This window comes from Mirounga angustirostris, unplaced genomic scaffold (assembly GCF_029215605.1).
Source record: "Mirounga angustirostris isolate CCGP_5_RB_7025 unplaced genomic scaffold, mMirAng1.0.hap1 SCAF_3, whole genome shotgun sequence".
Taxonomy (NCBI): domain Eukaryota; kingdom Metazoa; phylum Chordata; class Mammalia; order Carnivora; family Phocidae; genus Mirounga; species Mirounga angustirostris.
Genome location: NW_026991711.1, coordinates 109,432,203 through 109,451,709, shown reverse-complemented (window position 1 = coordinate 109,451,709; position 19,507 = coordinate 109,432,203). Strand labels below are relative to the sequence as shown.

Genomic DNA, 19,507 nt, shown 5'->3' with positions numbered 1-19,507 from the left:
TTGGAAGAGTTTGAGAAGAATTGGTGTGAATTCTTCTTTAAATGTTTGAATTCACCAGTGAAGCCATCTAGTCCTGGCCTTTTCTTTGTTGGAGGTTTTTGATTATGGGATCAATCTTTTTAGTAGTAATTTTTCTGTTCAAACTTTCTATGTCATGATCCAGACTTAGTGGGTTTATGTTTCTAGGAATTTATCTATTCTTGGTTGTCCCATTGTTGGCATATAATTGTTAATAGTAGAATCTTATGATCATTGTATTTGTATGGTAACAGTTGTACTGTCTCCTCTTTCATTTCTAATTTTATTTGAGTCCTCTCTATTTTTTTTTTTCTTGGTGAGTCTGTCAATTTTGTTTATGTTTTCAAAAATCCAGATGTTAGCTTCATTTATCTCTTCTGTTGTCTTTTTAGTCTCTATTTAATTTATTTCTGCTCTAACCTTTGTTATTTCCTTTCTTCTACTAACTTTGGGCTTCATTTGTTCTTCCTTTTGTCTTTCCCTGAGGTGTAATGTTAAGTTGTTTATTTGCATTCTTTCTTTTTCCTTTTTTTTTTTTTTTTTTGAGAGAGAGAGAGCATGCATATGTGAGATGGGGTGGAGGAACAGAGGGAAAGGGAGAGAGAAAATCTTAAGCAGACTCCACATCCTGCATACAGCCTGGTGCAGGGCTCAATCTCACAACCCTGAGATCATAACATGAGTCAAAATCAAGAGTTGGCTGTTTAACCGACTGAGTCACCCAGGTGCTCCTCTTTTTCCCTAATGTAGGCATTTATCAATATAAACTTCCCTCTTGAAACTGCTTTTGCTGCATTCCATAAATTTTGGTATGTTGTGTTTCCATTTTCATTTTTCTGCAGATTTTTAAAAAAAATTTAAAAGATTTTTATTTATTTATTTGAGAGAGAGAGCACATGAGGTGCAGAGAGGCAGAGGGAAAGGGAGAAGCAGGCTCCCCACTAAGTGGGTAGCCTGATGTGGGGCTCAATCCCAGGACCCTGAGATCATGACCTGAGCCAAAGGCAGACACTTAACCGGTTGAACCACCCAGGCGCCCCTCTGCAGATATTTTTTATTTCTCTTTTGATTTTTTTTCCTTAACTCATTTATTGTTTAATAGCATGCTGTTTAATTTAACATTTTTGTAAATTTTCCAGTTTTCTTCTTATCACTGACATCTGGTTTCATAACATTGTGGTTGGAAAAGATGCTTGATAAGATTTCAATCTTCTTAAATTTATTAACATTTGTTTTGTACCCTGATATATGATTGATCCTGGAGAATGTTCTATGGGCACTTGGAGATGTTCAGTAAATGTCTGTAAAATTCATCTGGTCTAATGTGTAGTTTAAGTACCATGTTTCCTCATTGATTTTCTATCTGAATAATCTAGCCATTGTTGAAAATGGGGTATTGAAGTTCTCTATTATTGTATTTCTGTACATTTCTTCCTTTGGATCTGTTAATATTTGCTTTATATATTTAGGTGTTCCTATGTTGGGTGAATAAATATTTATAATTGTTATATCTTCTCCTTGGATTGATGCCTTTATCATTACATAACAACCTTCTTGTCTCTTATTACTCTTTTTGGCTTAAATCTATTTTGTCTGATATAAGTACAGCATTAGGTTGAGAAAGGTGATGTTGGGGAATTTTCTGAGACCAAAATAAAGACTAACTGAAGATTGAGACAATGACTGAAGATGAGGCTGAAGAGGTAGACTACAGCTAGAGTATTACGGGTCTTATGTACTTATGAACTTGGGAACAAACCTATGGGAAAATCACATGATTTTTTTTTCCTCTTAAGGGAATATCCCAGACAACAGGATGGATGAATGCAAATGGACCAAATGCAGACAGACTGCAAAGAAACTGAGAGGTATGAAATGGGCCCATGGGATAGAGTTAATCATATGCCTAAAATCTGAATATAAAAGTATCACTACATGTGGATTTTAGACATTTTGAAAAATACAGAAAAACATAAGAAATAAATATATCTTTAATCTCACAACATAGAAATTGGTGGTTAACATTTCAGTATATTCATTTCTAGATTGTTTTCTCTCATACATGTGCATTTTAAAACAAAAATTTGTGAGATCAATGTGAAATACTCTGTAGATAAACAGTTTCTGAGCCATCAAATAACAGAGGCATAATTTATGTGATACACCATCAGTTACTCCCATTATCAGAAATGCAGAGATTTTAAGATTTAAAAAAACATTTGTAAATGTGCTTGTGCCTACACATTTGTGCCCTTCCCTGATTATTTAGAAAAAGCTATTAGATGTAGAATTTCTAGGCAAAATATAATATACATTTAAAGGTTTTTAAAAATGTCTATTCAAAATTCACTTTAAGAAAGCAATTGATATTCCTACCAGCAGTGTCTTTTCCCTGAAGCTTTTAAAACAATGAATATTTTTATTTTTTCCTGACAATAGGCAAATATGATATCTCTCACTGTTTAATTTGCATTCCTTTGATTACTTATGAAGTTAAATCCTTTCATGTTTATTGTAACTTGCCTGTTCTGTCAATTTTTCTATTGGGGTGTTTGTAGCTTTATGTTTGATTTACAAAGGTTCAAGGACCTATCTGTTTAGGCAAAATACAGCATAACAATTGGAATTCGTTATTCAGTCATAGAGAAGCTGTAAAAGCATCTCAAAAATTCAAAATGTATGAAAAATAAGAACACAACAAAGCTTCAGGTAAACAGAAATATGTGCAAATATTTGGTAGAAAAGTCATAGTTATGCAAACTTACCAACTGCGTGCCATTATGAAGTTAAGACAGAAGAATTGGCTGTTTTCAAGGTTCCAGAAGAATGAAGCAATGGAATTGAGAGCCTTTGTCCATGTGAATGCAAAGAAATCCCCTTGGGTTTTAGAGACGAGGGCTACACTGAGGTGTGGATGACTGCTAGTTAGCAATGTCAGTTTTTTTTTTTTTTTTAAGTGTAAATGAGAGTAAAAAATGCCAAATTACAATAACCTTGAAAACTAGTCATAGGTATCAACAACCTATTAAACTTCAAAGGAGACAGAGGAAAACTAGTCAAGGAAATATTGTACAATACTAACTCACATCCAATCTGAGTATCAGTCCCTTAAATGCAGGCATCCTGCTCCACAGAAAGTGAACAGCCTCTCCTAAAATTTGTAGGAACAATTTTCCTGACATGACTAAGACAATACAATAAAACCCACTCATATAACCACCATCATGATCAAGATGTAAAATATTTTCATCACACCAAAAGCTCTTTCATTTCTCTGTTTTCTCTCATTATGGGTAAATTACCTTCTTCTAAAATTTCATATAAATGGAATTACAAAGGATTATTTTTAGTATCTACTTTTACTCAATGCAATGTTCTTTGAGATTCATTCATGTTGCCACATACATCAGTAGTACGCAGCAGAATTCTTTTTCATTGCCATATGGTATTCCATGTGAAATGTTATTTCATATCCATTAATTTGTTGATAAGCATATAGGTTGTTTGCCGCTTGGGGCTATTATGAATGAATTTGCTATGTACAAGTTGTTATTTACAAATCTTAATGTGGATATATGTTTTTATTTTTCTCAGGTATTTACTTATAAATGTAATGGCTAAGTCCTGTGTTAGATATAGGTTTCACTGTTCAAAACATATGCTAGCTTTTACAACAACAACAAAAAAGGGTAGTCTTTTAATTATAGCCATTCTATTGGCTGTATAGTAGTATTTCATTTTGGCTTCAATTTACATTTCCCTGTGATTAATGGTGTTGAAAATCTTTGTTGTGTGAATTGGTCATCTCTTCATCCCTTTGCTTAATATTTTCTAAACCATTTCCCACTTCTTTATTTTTTGTTTGTTTTTATTATTCAGATATGAGTTCTTTATAAAATCTGGAAAGAAGTCTTTCATCAGATATACATATTGCAAATATTTTCTCTCAGTTTGTGGCTTGCTTTCATGTGTTGTTTTTTCATTTTTGTAATGGTGTCTCTCACAGAGGAAAATTTAGTTTTGATAATATCAATTTTATCAGTCTTCTCCTTTTATACCTTTTTTAAAAAGATTTTATTTATTTATTTGACAGAGAGAGACACAGCAAGAGAGGGAACACAAGCAGGGGGAGTGGGAGAGGGAGAAGCAGGCTTCCTGTGGAGCAGGGAGCCCGATGCGGGGCTTGATCCCAGGACCCTGGGATCATGACCTGAGCCGAAGGCAGATGCTTAATGACTGAGCCACCCAGGCGCCCCTCCTTTTATGCTTTTTGCTTTAGTGTTCAATTTAAGGAAACTTTCACCTATGTAGGAGTTTGATAGTTTTCGATCTTGTAGATCTATAATCAATTGTGAGTTATTTTCGACATATGGTGTTAGTTAAAAGTTCAATATTTGTTCTTATTTTAGTTTTGGAATATCCAGGGCTTTGAGCACAATTAAAAAAAAACAACAACACTATCACTCTTCCCATTGCATAGCTTGGTGCCTTTTTCAAAATTAAATTGATCAATTATGTGTAAGTCTATTTCTGAAACCTCTATTCTATTTCATTGATATATATCCTTATGCCAATACAACACTGTCTTATTATCGCTTTATAATGATCAAAAAGTTAGGTAGCATAAGTCTTTCAATTTTGTTCTTTCATTTTAAATTTGTTGAACTATTTCATGTCTTTCATATTCCTTTATGAATTTTAGGATCTTGTCAATTTCTAAGGGGTAAAAAAGTGACAGCTGAGTATTAAATCAGATTTCACTGAATTTATACATAACTTGGATGAAAAATCTTAACAGTTTAAGTTTTTAACTCAGAAACCTAGCATATTGCCCCATTTAGCTGTTGTTTTTAATTGCCCTAAGCAATATTTTATACACAAATTTTGTTAAGTTCATTCCTTAATACTTAATAACTTTTCAAATTGTACTTTCTGTCATTTAGAAATAAAATTGGACACTTCTTCCTAAACTTCTCTACAGTCTAGAAGGTGCCTATAGAAGATAGTCCAGGTTATCATTGTGCTCACCTATTTTGTATCCCTTTTCTCAGGGATAACAATGGGCTGACTACTGACCAATGTAAAGACAGTTGTTTTCATCATTTCTTTTAGTGTTCTGATTGTTCGTTGTGGGATAGCAAGTTTAGCCCCAGCTACTGCATCACAACCAAGAGTAGAATTCTTTAATATATTTATTTTTAATGTGATGCATTTTCAGAAAATTAAAAAGGCACTCATGCTCTTTGCATTTGAGTGTGAAGATAGTGGGAGGAATAAGGACATACTGGCAGATTCAGAAGAGTGGTGTAGTCTGAAAGGGATGTACTTTTTCATGACAAGATAAAAACTACAAAATTCTACAAATTATAAATGATAAATTATCTCCCACATAGTCAGGTAAGTACAGAATTGCTACAGGAGTTCCATCTTTTGGCAACTATCAAACCTTGAGACTTTACTAAAGGCTTTTCTCTTCAACCTCTATGTCAGCATAAGAGCTAAAAGGATGTGAGTAAATGAGGGGAAGGGGGCAAAAGAAATATACCAAAGTATCTGGCTTTGCTAGAATTTTCTGCACTTAGTAATTAAAAAAAACAAAACAAAACCCAATCACTTAGGGAACAAAGAATAAATATTGCAATGTAGGGAACCTTAGTATTGCATCATGGATACAGAGGAAAAGAATACTGTTGAGCATATTTTTATTTGAGAAAACACAAAATAATTTTAAAATTTTAACTTTTAAAATAAAATTCAAGAAATCTTGGACTATAAAACAAAGTGAGATATGACAAAATTCAAGAGATTTTTTTAAAATTTTAAAAAATGGATTTTAAAAAATGGATGAGATAGAATAAAATGTAAATTTATTTTTTAATTTTTTAAAAAGATTTTATTTATTTATTTGACAGAGAGACAGCGAGAGAGGGAACACAAGCAGTGGGAGTGGGAGACGGAGAAGCAGGCTTCCTGATGAACAGGGAGCTCTACACAGGGCTCGATCCCAGGACCCTGGGATCATGACCTGAGCCAAAAGCAGACGCTTAATGACTGAGCCACCCAGGCACTCCTAAAATATAAACTTAGAGAAATAAGGATCCCTGAAAGAAATAAAAGCAAGTCTAGAAGAGAATTTTGGGTAGTCTGCACAACATTTAGAAGATATTAGGACAAAGAAGAGATAAACATTATGGAAAATAAACATGTACTTTATTTACAAGTAGAGTACCTAAGCAGACAAACAAAAAGAGTTATATTATATATATGACAACAGGATAGAATTGGTATACTTATGACAACCGAATAAAAGTAATAATTAGAATCTGGAAAGGATAGCTTACCTAGGTTGAAGAATAATTAGAATTTCTGGGTTTATTAGCTTAAGTATACCAATACCTAGAGAGCCTGACGAACTTTTTGAAGTGCATGGATTAAGAGAATTCCAAAGGATGTTCAGGCAGAAATAAAGTTTACATACAAAGGAATAATATCAGTTTGACCTTAAACTTTTTCTACATCACTAACTCTAGAAGACACTGAAATATTAAGAGAGTTTTGAGGGGAAGTATTACCACCAAGAACTCTATAACTGTGTTATGCTTAAAGGAAAAAGAAGAAAATTCTCAGATACACACACCTTAACAGTGTAATTTCCACACTCTTATAAGGTGGAAAAAACCTTCACAGACATATTCCTGTTTGAAATACGCAGCGATCTGAAAGCCCAATCAAAATAAAGAAGTTAAGAGCATTTATAAGAAAATTCTCATGGTCAGCACAATGTCAAGTGAGCATTGGGTTAACATAAATGAATGGTTAAACAAACTGAACATAAATGCCATGTTAATTTTTGGACAAAGAAACACATAATTTAAAAAATAAAGTAAATCTATAGTGAAAATATTAAATTATATTAAAATTGGAAAACAACTATGGGTAGAAAAGGAAAATAAACTTGCTAAACTTTTCTTCTTTGAGAAGAATCAATATATAACATATGAATGTAACTGATAGTAAAAGAAATACAGGTTCAAGTTTGTTATTTAAAAAGTTTAAAGTAATCTCTAGTAGGACAAAGATTTTTTTATAGCTATCAAATAAGTGAAGAAAGAAAACAGAAAGAGTTATACCTTACATATCAAAAGAGAAAAAATAATAATAAAAACACTTAACATACTGAAACAAGATTATAAGATTAAGTAGATAAATTTGATAATGCAAATACACTAAATTCCCATAACAAAAAAGCCCAAAGATTCTCATTTTTGTGTACAAAATTCAAACACATTCTGATGCAGTTTCCTGAGATTTGGGATTATTTACATTTACTTAAAATTTAAGAATTTTTTTGCTACAGACACAGGCTAAAGGATTTAACAAGAAGCCTACAATACAGTGTCCAAATGTCTTTTGTCACCAGCTAGCTATATACAATAAGCGAGTTAGAATACTTTTCTGCGTTATGGTTTCTTTATCTGTAAAATGAAAATAATAATAGTATCTACCCCACAAGATGTTCTAAGGATCACCTGAGTTAAAGGATACAAAGTGCTCAGAATATTGCCTATTTTTAGGAAATGTTACATTAATATTTTTATGTACAGAAATTCAGCAGGATAAAAACTGGAGAGAGGAGAGTACTCTCAAGTGTGAAAATATCAAAGCTTTGCTTGAGTTGGGGCTGCCTGGGGATACAGTTTTTGCCAGCACGTGCAGACACTTGCTACTAGGTAGGCATCCAAGGCTTTGATAAGATTTTCCCAAGCTTATTGGATATCCACCTGAAATAGCGCCGAAAGTCAAGGGCTCAGAAGGGGAAGACATGAAGTTAGAAGGCATCATTTAGCATCATTCAGTCCTGATTATACTCAGTACTGTTAGTCTGTTCCACTGAGGGACTTTTTAGAGTAGAAGCAGTCAACTTTCAAGGACAAAAATAGAGCTGTTCAATTGACTGATGAGAAATCTAAATTTTTTTCTAAAAGGGAACAGAGAATGGCTATTTATTATGTTTGAATGAGCAAATAATTATGTTCTTCTTAAGAAAACACAAAGCTTTGCTGAATGATGTCGTGGATGCAAAAATGCTCTGTGTGCCAGTGTAAAAGGCGGTCCCCATCTGAGTGGGTGGGTGGGGAGAGAGATAAAAGCCAGTAGGGCAGTGAGGTTAAGCAGCCCACTTAACTTCTCTGATTATGGATGGAATGCTCCCTCTGGGGGAAATGCATTCCACACTGGAAAGCAGTACAGTGCAAGATGAAAAAGAGAAAGTCGTAAGCCAGGTATGTTCACGATACAGGCTTTTGGGCTGACAATTCCCTAATTAAGAAAAAGAAAGGAGAAAATATATACATATATATGAAAAACCATGCCAGAGAATTTTGAATGAGAGTCAACAGAAGAAAATCAGAGTCAGAAATCTGATATGGTAATTTGATAAAGTCGGAAGGTTTATTAAAGTTGAAGACAGAGCCGTAAAAATACTTGTCATGCATGTTGACAGGGAAGGTTTACCAGATAAATTTGAAAAAGAAAAGCATGCTGAGCTTTTTAAAATTGGTGTATCACCTGTGGTTCATACACACAAGCATTAATTGTCTTGAATATTAGTTATGGATGATGAGTATCAACCCCATGCAGAGTCCTTCAGACTCTCCCTTCTGGAACAGCAGGAGAAATTCAAGCAAGCTTCAGCTTCCGTGCCTGACATCCTAGGTCCCGTCTGCGTGCCTGACGACATCCTAGGTCCCGTCTGCGTGCCTGACGACATCCTAGGTCCCGTCTGCGTGCCTGACATCCTAGGTCCCGTCTGCGTGCCTGACGACATCCTAGGTCCCGTCTGCGTGCCTGACGACATCCTAGGTCCCGTCTGCGTGCCTGACATCCTAGGTCCCGTCTGCGTGCCTGACGACATCCTAGGTCCCGTCTGCGTGCCTGACGACATCCTAGGTCCCGTCTGCGTGCCTGACGACATCCTAGGTCCCGTCTGCGTGCCTGACATCCTAGGTCCCGTCTGCGTGCCTGACGACATCCTAGGTCCCGTCTGCGTGCCTGACATCCTAGGTCCCGTCTGCGTGCCTGACGACATCCTAGGTCCCGTCTGCGTGCCTGACGACATCCTAGGTCCCGTCTGCGTGCCTGACATCCTAGGTCCCGTCTGCGTGCCTGACGACATCCTAGGTCCCGTCTGCGTGCCTGACGACATCCTAGGTCCCGTCTGCGTGCCTGACATCCTAGGTCCCGTCTGCGTGCCTGACGACATCCTAGGTCCCGTCTGCGTGCCTGACGACATCCTAGGTCCCGTCTGCGTGCCTGACATCCTAGGTCCCGTCTGCGTGCCTGACGACATCCTAGGTCCCGTCTGCGTGCCTGACGACATCCTAGGTCCCGTCTGCGTGCCTGACGACATCCTAGGTCCCGTCTGCGTGCCTGACATCCTAGGTCCCGTCTGCGTGCCTGACGACATCCTAGGTCCCGTCTGCGTGCCTGACATCCTAGGTCCCGTCTGAGTGCCTGACATCCTAGGTCCCGTCTGCGTGCCTGACGACATCCTAGGTCCCGTCTGCGTGCCTGACATCCTAGGTCCCGTCTGTGTGCCCGGCTCTGCTGGGACAGGCTTGCGTGCCTGACGCGGAAGGTGTGAGGTCCGGCAGTACCAAAAGACTTCTGTTACAGTTGATCACCCTTCCTATTTCAACATTTAAAAGGAGGATAACATTGGCTAAAGGGTAAGTATCTCATTCTCGCTCCTCCTGTTGAGCCTCTGGTGAAGGGAGTACACTCTGCTGAAGGCAAAGTTCACAATGCAAGGAAGCACGTATCTTCGAAAAGGGTTTTGTAAAGACGAGAAAGTAGAAGTTAAAGGAAGAAAGAAGTGGGCACAATTTCTATATTGGTAGCGGTTAGGAAAGAATCATGTGAGGAAGTGGAACTTTGTAACTAATCTAAGAGGAAGAAGGAAATCAAAACTAAAACCAGGCTTCTTAAAATCTTGCTAAAGTTGGATTTAAAGAAAATGTGTGAGCTTGAGAGAAAGACTGCAGGGAGCGGTCGGTGGGAGAGGGGATAAGGCAATTCTGCCTCTGAATGTGAGAGCGCATTAAGACTTTAGCCCTAGTTACTTTAATGGAAAAGAATAAATAAACTATACCTACAAAGAAAAGTATTTAAGGGCGGAAGTAAGAATATGCTAATTACAATTCGAGAATAAATACTCTTGAGTAGCATATACATGCAATAAAATGCCTAGAGACAAACGTTCCAGAAATAAAGTAATTAATTAACTAATAGAACAGAACAGGAGAATAAAAAAGGTAAAGGGAAACAAACTTTTGGCATACAGTTATTCAGGTTTAAGTAATTGATATTCAATTTCTATAGAAACTTTGTTGGACTGGCTTTTGGGAGTTGGACTGTAAATATGTATAATATGTAAATAACTTTTAATATACTTGAAGGATTTAAAAAGAGGGATAATAGATATGAAAGTGCTCTACAATGAATATCATTAGACACTTGGAATGTTGAAAGGAATACCCAAAGAACATTTCCAATTCTTGTCTCATATCTGCTTACATGTATTTAATTTCCTGCATAGGGTCACTTACAAAATATAAGCCCTTCCTTATTGAATTTATTTTCTTTCAACTTATCTTCTTTCAAGGCATTGCCTCTCAGAATTTCTATATAGTGGAGATTCATTTGTCTGCTTTTCTATGTTTATTGTTTTTGTCATCCATTTTAGGCCCAAAGATTCTCAAAGGCAGGAAACATAGCCATTTACATGGTCTGATCTGGAAAGAGTAAATATTATATGATAATGCTTTTCAGAGATTAATTCACTAGGCGATATTTTTAAAAATTCCATTTTGGAAAATAAATTCCATTTTAACTTTCGCACAAACAGCTTGTATCTTCTACTAAAATTCATGGTAAAACTGGGTAAGTCTTTTTAATACATAGCCAACTTTCAATTACTAGGCAAACCTTGTTTGCAAATACTGAATGTTCTTCCAGTAATATCACTTTCATCATATTTCAAGAATCTTAGTTCCCGGTCACATAGTAACTATGAATCCAGCATTGATAGCTTTAAAAAATGCCACCTAGGGCGCCTGGGTGGCTCAGATGGTTAAGCGTCTGCCTTCGGCTCAGGTCATGATCCCAGGGTCCTGGGATCGAGTCCCACATCAGGCTCCCTGCTCCTTGGGAGCCTGCTTCTCCCTCTGCCTCTCTCTCTCTCTCTCTGTCTCTCATGAATAAATAAATAAAATCTTTAAAAAAAATAAAAATAAAAAAAAAATAAAAAATGCCACCCAATATCACCATAGTATAACCATCAAATTCCTTTTTTGGTTCTGCTTTGGTTAAATTTTGCCAAAACTACTTATCACAAATTTTCTTCAATCAGTCTGAAGTATTATTAACTAGTGTACAATATTATTAACTATAGGCAAGTATTGTTGAGCAGATTTCTAGAATTTATTCATCTTGCATAACTGAAATTTTATACCCATTGAATAGCATCTTCCCATTTCTTTTTACTCCTAGGCCCTGGCAATGATCATTTTACTCTTTGGTTTTTTGTTTTTAAGATTTTATTTATTTATTTGACAGACAGAGCACAAGCAGGGGGAGCAGCAGAGGGAGAGGGAGAAGCAGACTCCCCGCTGAGCAGGGAACCTGATGGGGGGCTCGATTCCAGGACCCTGGGATCACAACCTGAGCCGAAGGCAGCCACTTAACTACTGAGCCACCCAGGCGCCCCTACTCTGTTTTTTGTTTGTTTGTTTGTTTTTTAGTTTGATTATTTTAAGTACCTCATATAAAGTAGAATGATACAGTATTTGTTCTTTTGTGACTGGCTTACTTCCTTTAGCATAATGTTCTCAAGGTTCATCCATGGTGTCACGTCTGGCTGGATTTCCTTCTTTTTTAAGACTCAGTAATATCTGATCATACGTATATACCACATTTTTATCTTTCTCTATCTATTCATCTCTTGATGGGACATTTAGGTTGTCTTTACATCTTTGCTATTGTGAATAATAATGCAATATTTCTTTGAGATCTTATTTCAACTCTTTTGAATAAATACCTAAAAGTGAGATTACAGTAGCTCTATTTTTAATCTTTTGAGAAAACTCCACATTGTTTTCTCTAACACCTGCACCATTTTACATTTCCACTAACAGTGTATAAGGGTTCCAATTTCTACACGTGAACACCAATAATTTTTTTTTTTTATCATAGCTATCCTAGATGTGAGGTGATATCTCATTGTGATTTTGATTTTCATTCCCCTGTTGATTAATGATGTGGAGCATCTTTTCATATGTCTGTTAGCTACTTGTATGTCTTTTTGGAGAGAGGTCTATTCAAGTCCTTTTCTCATTTTTTCATAGTTATTTGTTGTCTTGTTTTGGTTTGTTTGCCATTGAGTTTAGGAGTTCCTTATATATTTTGGACAATAAAACCGTATCAAATATATGGATTACAAATATTTTTCCCATTTTATGGGTCATTTTTTTCACTCAAAAGAGTGTTTATTTTACTGTGCAGAAGCTTTTTTAGTTTGCTATTGTCCACTTGTTTATTTTTACTTTTGTTTCCTGTCCTTTGGTGTCATATCCAAGAAATCATTACTAAAATCCAAGCCCTGAAGCTTTCCCCTTAGGTTTCCTTCTAGGAGTTTTATAATTTCAGTTCTTATGTTTAAGTTTTTAATCTATTTTGAGTTGACTTTTTCATATGGTGTAAAATATAGGTCCAATTTTATTCTTCTGCATGTGGATATCCAGTGTTCCCAAGACACAGTCTACCCCACTGCATCCTTTGTCAAAACCAGTTGACAATATATGTGTGGGTTTATTTCTAGGCTCTTTATTCTGACCCAGTCTATATGTCTGCCATTGTGCCAGTTCCAAACTTAGACAGATTTTTAAAAAAGATTTATTAATTTATATGAGCAGGGGAAGGAGAGAGGGAGAGAGAGAATCCTGAAGCAGACTCCCCACTGAGCATGGAAACTGATACAGGGCTCAATCCCAGGACCCTGAGATCATGACCTGAGCCTAAATCAAGAGTCAGCCACTCAACCCACTGAGCCACCCAGGCGTCCCAAGACAGATTTTTAGAATCTGTTTTTGTAGCAATAGACCTGTATGGAAGTAATTTGTTAAGATTTAATATTAATATTTTGCTTTACCAATAACCTGCAACAACCTAGGCCTTTCAAGTAACAGAATCATAGAAAAGGAGAGCTCCACAATACTTGACCAGGGCTATTCAGCTAGTTGGTAATAAAGCAGGAATAAGAACCCTGATCATGTGAGATTTTGCCCAGTGTTCTTATAACACATGACTGACCACTCTTTCATATGATTATGAAAAACTTATTGTAGTTGTAGGATATTGCAAAATTTTCCACTTTTCTGGACCTAATTTCATAATTAAAGTGTAAAAATAAAAACAGCAGATGGGAGAGAGAATGGAGGCAGCCTACTTCAGCAGCATTCCTTGGACAGCTGGACGAGCAGATTGTGGGAACTGGAAAACAGTGATAAAATTGCTAACGATGAAGTCACCAATCAGTCATAATCAATTGACTGTCAAACCACAATCTTGTTCAGAATTCTTATAGACCTCAGTCCCTTTCTTATTTTTGTGAATGAAATACACAAAAGTCAAAAATTTTTTAAAGATTTTATTTATTTGTGAGAGAGAGAGAAAACATGAGTGGGAGGGGCAGAGGGAGAGGGAGAAGCAGACTCCCTGCTGAGCAGGGAGGCTACCGCCCGGCTCGATCCCAGGACCCTGAGATCATGACCTGAGCCAAAGGCAGATGCTTAACCAAGTGAGCCACCCAGGCGCCCCTCACAAAAGTCAAAATTTTTGAGTAAAATAGACTGCAAGTCAAAGATTTAGAAATTCCCTTTTACCTCAATATTTCTCGGTGTCTTCAATCTCTTGTCTTTACATTTTATAACATTCTTGCTTAATTAAAAATGCAAATATTTATAGTTTGGAGAAACAGTCTTATTTGAGTGTAATTTAAGATTCACACATTACTGTGGTAAAGAAGAAAATTAAATTCTTTTACCTAAAGAAGGCTACAAAAATTTGCATAATATATAAAAGAATAAAAGGTAACAAGGCACAGCCAACTGCCTGATCCTAAGATTTACAGAAACAAGTTCTTCTAATTACATATTTTTAAATATGTTCAATCATTTATTTAACAAAATTTGTAAAATTCTTAATTATACTCATTAGGCAAGGTATGCTTCTAGACTCATATAACCAAACTAAAACAATCAAAAAGCTGAAAGATCCAAAACAATTTACAACAGCTTTGGATGAATTGCTAAACTCAAATAAGATTCCTATTGTTAAACTAAGTGTGACCAGATGGCCACAGGCATATAAGAATATGGCAAATTCTCAAGAAAAGTTGTTGATAAAAATGGCAGGAATGGTAGATCTGAGAAGAGGGATGCTAGCCTGAGAAGTATGGGAGCAGGGTAGACACAAACCAATAGATGTACACATTATATGTTAAAGAAAGTTCATCGATGAGGTAGGCATTGTCAAAGGATTAGGGGACAATGGGATAAATGCACTTCTTATACTGGATACCAAGAATGATAATAATAGTGATAATTAAAACATCAACCACTATATAGTATTTACTTAGTTTACTTAAACTTCGTAGTAACTTGATGAGTTAGCATTATTCCCCAATTTTACCAATAAAGAAATGTATATTTTTTGAGGTCAAGCCATGTGCAATTGTAAACTAAACAAATCACAGAACTCAGACCCATCTCAAAGTCTTTTCATTTAACATATATTTCCTGCTTGCAGATATATGGTCATACTTTTGAGATTGCTGAAGAACCAGGTTATGTTTACAGTGTATGAATAGAGATGGAATAGATATTAGAGCAGATTAATAAATATCAGAATGGGAGAAAGGTGGACAGTAGAACCAGAAAGCTAGACTCAGGCAGTCTTGTTTGTGAATTTCTATTTTTTATAGTTGAACAGAAGATTGGATGTGTTCTCAAAAAAAATTTTTTTTTGCTTCCTTGTATGGGAAGTTTATCTTTAATATGTAAGCAACACGAATGTGTTTCTTTTCCAATAATCTACAATCCCTGACCTATCCTTTTGCCTCCCATCTTGGCAACAAGTTCTTCATTAGTGTTCTCTATAATGCAAAGGTCATGAGAAATAATTGATGTGAAGTATACCATATTAAACACAAGCAACTCTATTTTTATTCAGAATACTAAAAATTCTATTTGTTTATAGTGATCTAGATAACATACAACAAAATAAAAGCTTTCCCTTGGATAATTAAATACTTTTATTCAATTACCTGATTTAGCTGTCTAACCACTTAAGAAAAAAGTCTTTCTGCAATGCACACAGAATAGATGTCTCAAAAATGGCTAATGAATAAATCAATAGTTGAACAAATGTATTTTAAAAAGGAAGCACTTACTTGGTTAACCTCTCAGAGCACACTCGAGATAATGCATGCTTTCCTTGATTAATCAAAGTCTTTATATTGCAAAAATAATTATTATTCATTTAAAAAGTGTGTCTTATTTTACTGCCAATGTGTATGTATGGACCAATAAGAAATTATGGTTGCCAAAAAAAAAAAAAAAAGGCTATTGCAATCATAAGATGAATTAATACAAGCATCATGAAATCTAGCAGAGGAGGAGATAATTCCATTTTTCATTCTGCACCAATCAGACAATATATAGAGGGATACACAATATGTGGGTTAAAATTTGATTATCATAAGAATTTTTTAGCTAGTATAAAAAAAAGGCACAGAGAAAAAGGAAAAAGAGGGAAAAATTCCTATTGAAATTACATTACAAGAAATAGAAGGTGGTATTTGCAACAGATACCTTAATACAAAATGTACTCATTCTGAGTTACACTCTAGGGAAGGGGCAAGAGTTAAGAATAACATAAATCATAGGGATATCTGAAGCACATTTTACAAATAATAAAAAAAAACCACTATATATTTTCAAATGGAGAAATGCATAGATGCTTTGCATTTAGAAGAGCATATTGGTTTATAGCTGCTTCATTTTAAGAAGGGGATTTTTATAAAGTGGAGTATGTGAAAGCTGAAACAATCATGACAATATGGGTCTTCAATAGCTTTTCATGCAAGGGTACATTTAAAGAATTGCAGGCCTTATGGTGAGGAGAGGGAGATGAAAAGGGGAGCCACTCTAGTTTCTGCTCATTTTAATTATGAAATGGGAAAGATACTAACTGAACTATCAATTCCTTGAAAGCATAAATTATTATGAGTTTTACATTGATATCCTTCACTAAATTAATTTTAAATATCAGTAGCTCAGTAATCACCAGATGGATGGATGGCAGTAGGCATTTAGAGTAGATGAATTCTAAATAAAAAAATGAGCATAAGAACTATTCTCTACCTCTAAAGGTAGAAACTTTAGTTTGTGAACAAATTTCAACTGAGCTAAAGAAGTTTTTTAGGGCCGGTTCTCAAGTATATTTTGATAGGTAGACAATTGTGGTCATTTAATTGTAGGTAGAATTATATAACTAAAGTTAAATTGCAGGGTAGCAGAAATGTTTAGTTTTGTTTAAAAAAAATTCTGTTGCTGAAATTTACTCAGAGGATTAAAGTTAGAAAACTTTATGAAGTTCAAAGTAGTTTCATAATATGTAAAAAATATAAATGTTTCATAAATGTTGAGTATTATTTATTTACTCAGTCAACAAATTTATATGAACTTAGCATATGCTAGGGTCTATTCATATAATATAACAATTAAAAAACTGTTCTGTCTTCTAGGTACATTTCATTTTAAAGTGGTTATATAGCTACTTTCATGGGAATTATGGGAAACTGATACCTGCTGGAATAAAATTGGAGTGAAGGATACATCAAAGTTTGCTAGGACAGGTCAGCAAAGGTTCCCCAGAGGAGACGACATTTAAATGAAGTCCTTGACCACAAGGAGTTGGTGTTCACCAGATGGACATTTGAGAATAACAAGTCAAGACAAGAGTGAGGGTAAGGAGTAGCTGCTTTCTCATTGTGGTGGAAATAGCATGACTCCTGGCAACAGATAAGAAATCTGGGTTTTCAGGAACACAAGGCAAATGGAGAAGAGGAGAACAACAGTGTACAAATGCAGTAAAGAGCTAAACGAACAGACTGTGGAAGACTTCGCTCAGGAGTTTTATGTATGCTAGTAAAAGGCAATGAATGATTTTATTTATGAGAGTAACATGGTCAGATCTCTGCTTCGGAAAGATAAAACAGTGCAAGGGTAGTGGTTAGATCACATGAGCAAAGAATCTTGTTAGAAAGCTCTTAAAACAGTCCAGATGAAGAACGCTGAGGGCTGAATCAAGGCAGGGTAAACATGTCAATTTCAACTGGTCTTGTACTCAATAGGAAAGAAAAGTTAGGGGAGATATGAAAACTTTTGCACTGTGTCTCTCTTAAATAGGGAAACCGTGGCATTCACACCAGAACATAATTAAAGTACAGTCTTTTAATTATGCCCGAGTGGAAGCCAGATTCCTCTGCCATAGCTGGTAGCTAAGCATGTGATATTGGGCTCCAGATATATCTCTATTTTACAAAAGAATGAACAACATCAGCAGTTCAACTTTTCTAAAGGTGATGTGCTCAATGTTCTTATTATAGGGGAGGGGGGCACCTAATTACATTAATCAAGATACAGTTTCTCCCCTTAGAGATCAGTCAGTACACCTTGACAAGGTAATAACATCTTTTTGTTCCTATCACCTTTTTCCTCCCCAGGCTGAGTTCCTTTGTTTCTGCCAATTCCAGGTGCTCTTTCCACGTAGCTCAGCATTGGTCTTCTTAAAGTGTTTCCAAAGTTTCTGAACATCCTTCTTTAAAGTTTTTGTAACTCTTAATCTTCCCTATCCACCTACCAAATATTCTAATTTTCATAATTATCAGGAATTCAGGCTATTTCTTCCTTAGCACAGATCTGATATTACAAAGCATAAAAGAGTTCTTACCTAAGAAATGTGTTTCCTTGGCTCAGTCAACTAGTATTGTGCTGCCCCTAATTCCCAGTAAAATATCATTTTTGATGTTTAGCATTTATAGCCTGCCCACAAAACTTATCAGGAAGAGAAGAGTCTGAATTTATTGCCTGTTCTTACTTAAAAATTGCTATCAATGAAATTAAGTCTTAACTACTGGATTCAGTGCTACCTAATTACCCATTTCTTCATTTTATAACTTTACTACAAGTAATTTTACTAATGGGGATTCAAGAAATCCTAATTATAATAGAACATGTAGAAATGCCTATTTTTATGTGAAGTAGGCTGAGAATTATAAAAGTATATCAATATATATTAGTTAACACCCTGCTTATTGGGATGCCTGGGTGGCTCAGTTGTTAAGCGTCTGCCTTCAGCTCAGGTCATGATCCCAGGGTCCTGGGATCGAGCCCCGCATCGGCTTCCCTGCTTGGCGGGAAGCCTGTTTCTCCCTCTCCCACTCCCCCTGCTTGTGTTCCCTCTCTCGCTGTGCCTCTCTCTGTCAAATAAATAATAAAATAAAATAAAATAAAATAAACAAAACAAAAAACCCCCCTGCTTATTGTGAAATAGCTAGTACCTTCTAACGAATGCCATGGTGGGCGATGGGCATTTATAGATTTTCTTTTTAGAGACTATGGAGATAATCCACAAATTCCTCCATAATTAACATTTTCTAAGAATTCTTTCTTTGCTCAGTATTTACTTCTATAATCACACTGAGTCTATAGTCCCTCAACATGGAAATATGGTTTCAAATATATGATGTCATCTCATTACTTTCTCATTATTATTATTTTTTAATTAAAGGATAGTTGACACAATGTTACATTAGTTTCAGGTGTACAACATAAAATTTGACAAGTCTAAAAAATATTAAATGCTTCACAGATTTGCATGTCATCCTTGCGCAGGGGCCAGGGTAATCTCTGTATCATTCCAATTTTAGAATATGTACTGCCAAACTGAGCACTACTTTCTTATTATTTACTATAAATATGGTGATGAATTATTTACATGGAAAGTACTCCAAGAAAAGAGAACAGGTTATTTGTGTTGAAAGACCCTGAAATAATAAAGACATAAAATGATATACCACAATGAATTGCACAATCAAAATGGGAAATAATAGTAGAAGAGGAAACAGGAGAAGAGAAGACAGGGCTAGGAGAATTATTAGGTAATATGTATTTTCTGAGGCTCTGGTACCAGCATTTTACTATAACTTTATAAGGTAGTTTCGTCATTATAGCAAAGATTTTCTGAAAAACCTCATTGTTTTTTTAGAAAAGCACTTAAAATATTTAAATAATAGGTATTTCATTGGTTAATGTCAGATATTACCATTTAATACAAAAAAAATTTTAAACTTAATTGCTTCATCTAT

At 35.5% G+C, this 19,507-nt stretch overlaps 1 non-coding gene across 1 annotated transcript; it reads right to left on the bottom strand.

The window, feature by feature from the left end:
- Nucleotides 1-18,989: 18,989 nt before the first annotated feature.
- On the bottom strand, nt 18,990-19,093 carry LOC123839999 (U6 spliceosomal RNA). The gene has a single exon (XR_006789833.1). It is a non-coding gene; the product is annotated as a U6 spliceosomal RNA (small nuclear RNA).
- Nucleotides 19,094-19,507: the final 414 nt, after the last annotated feature.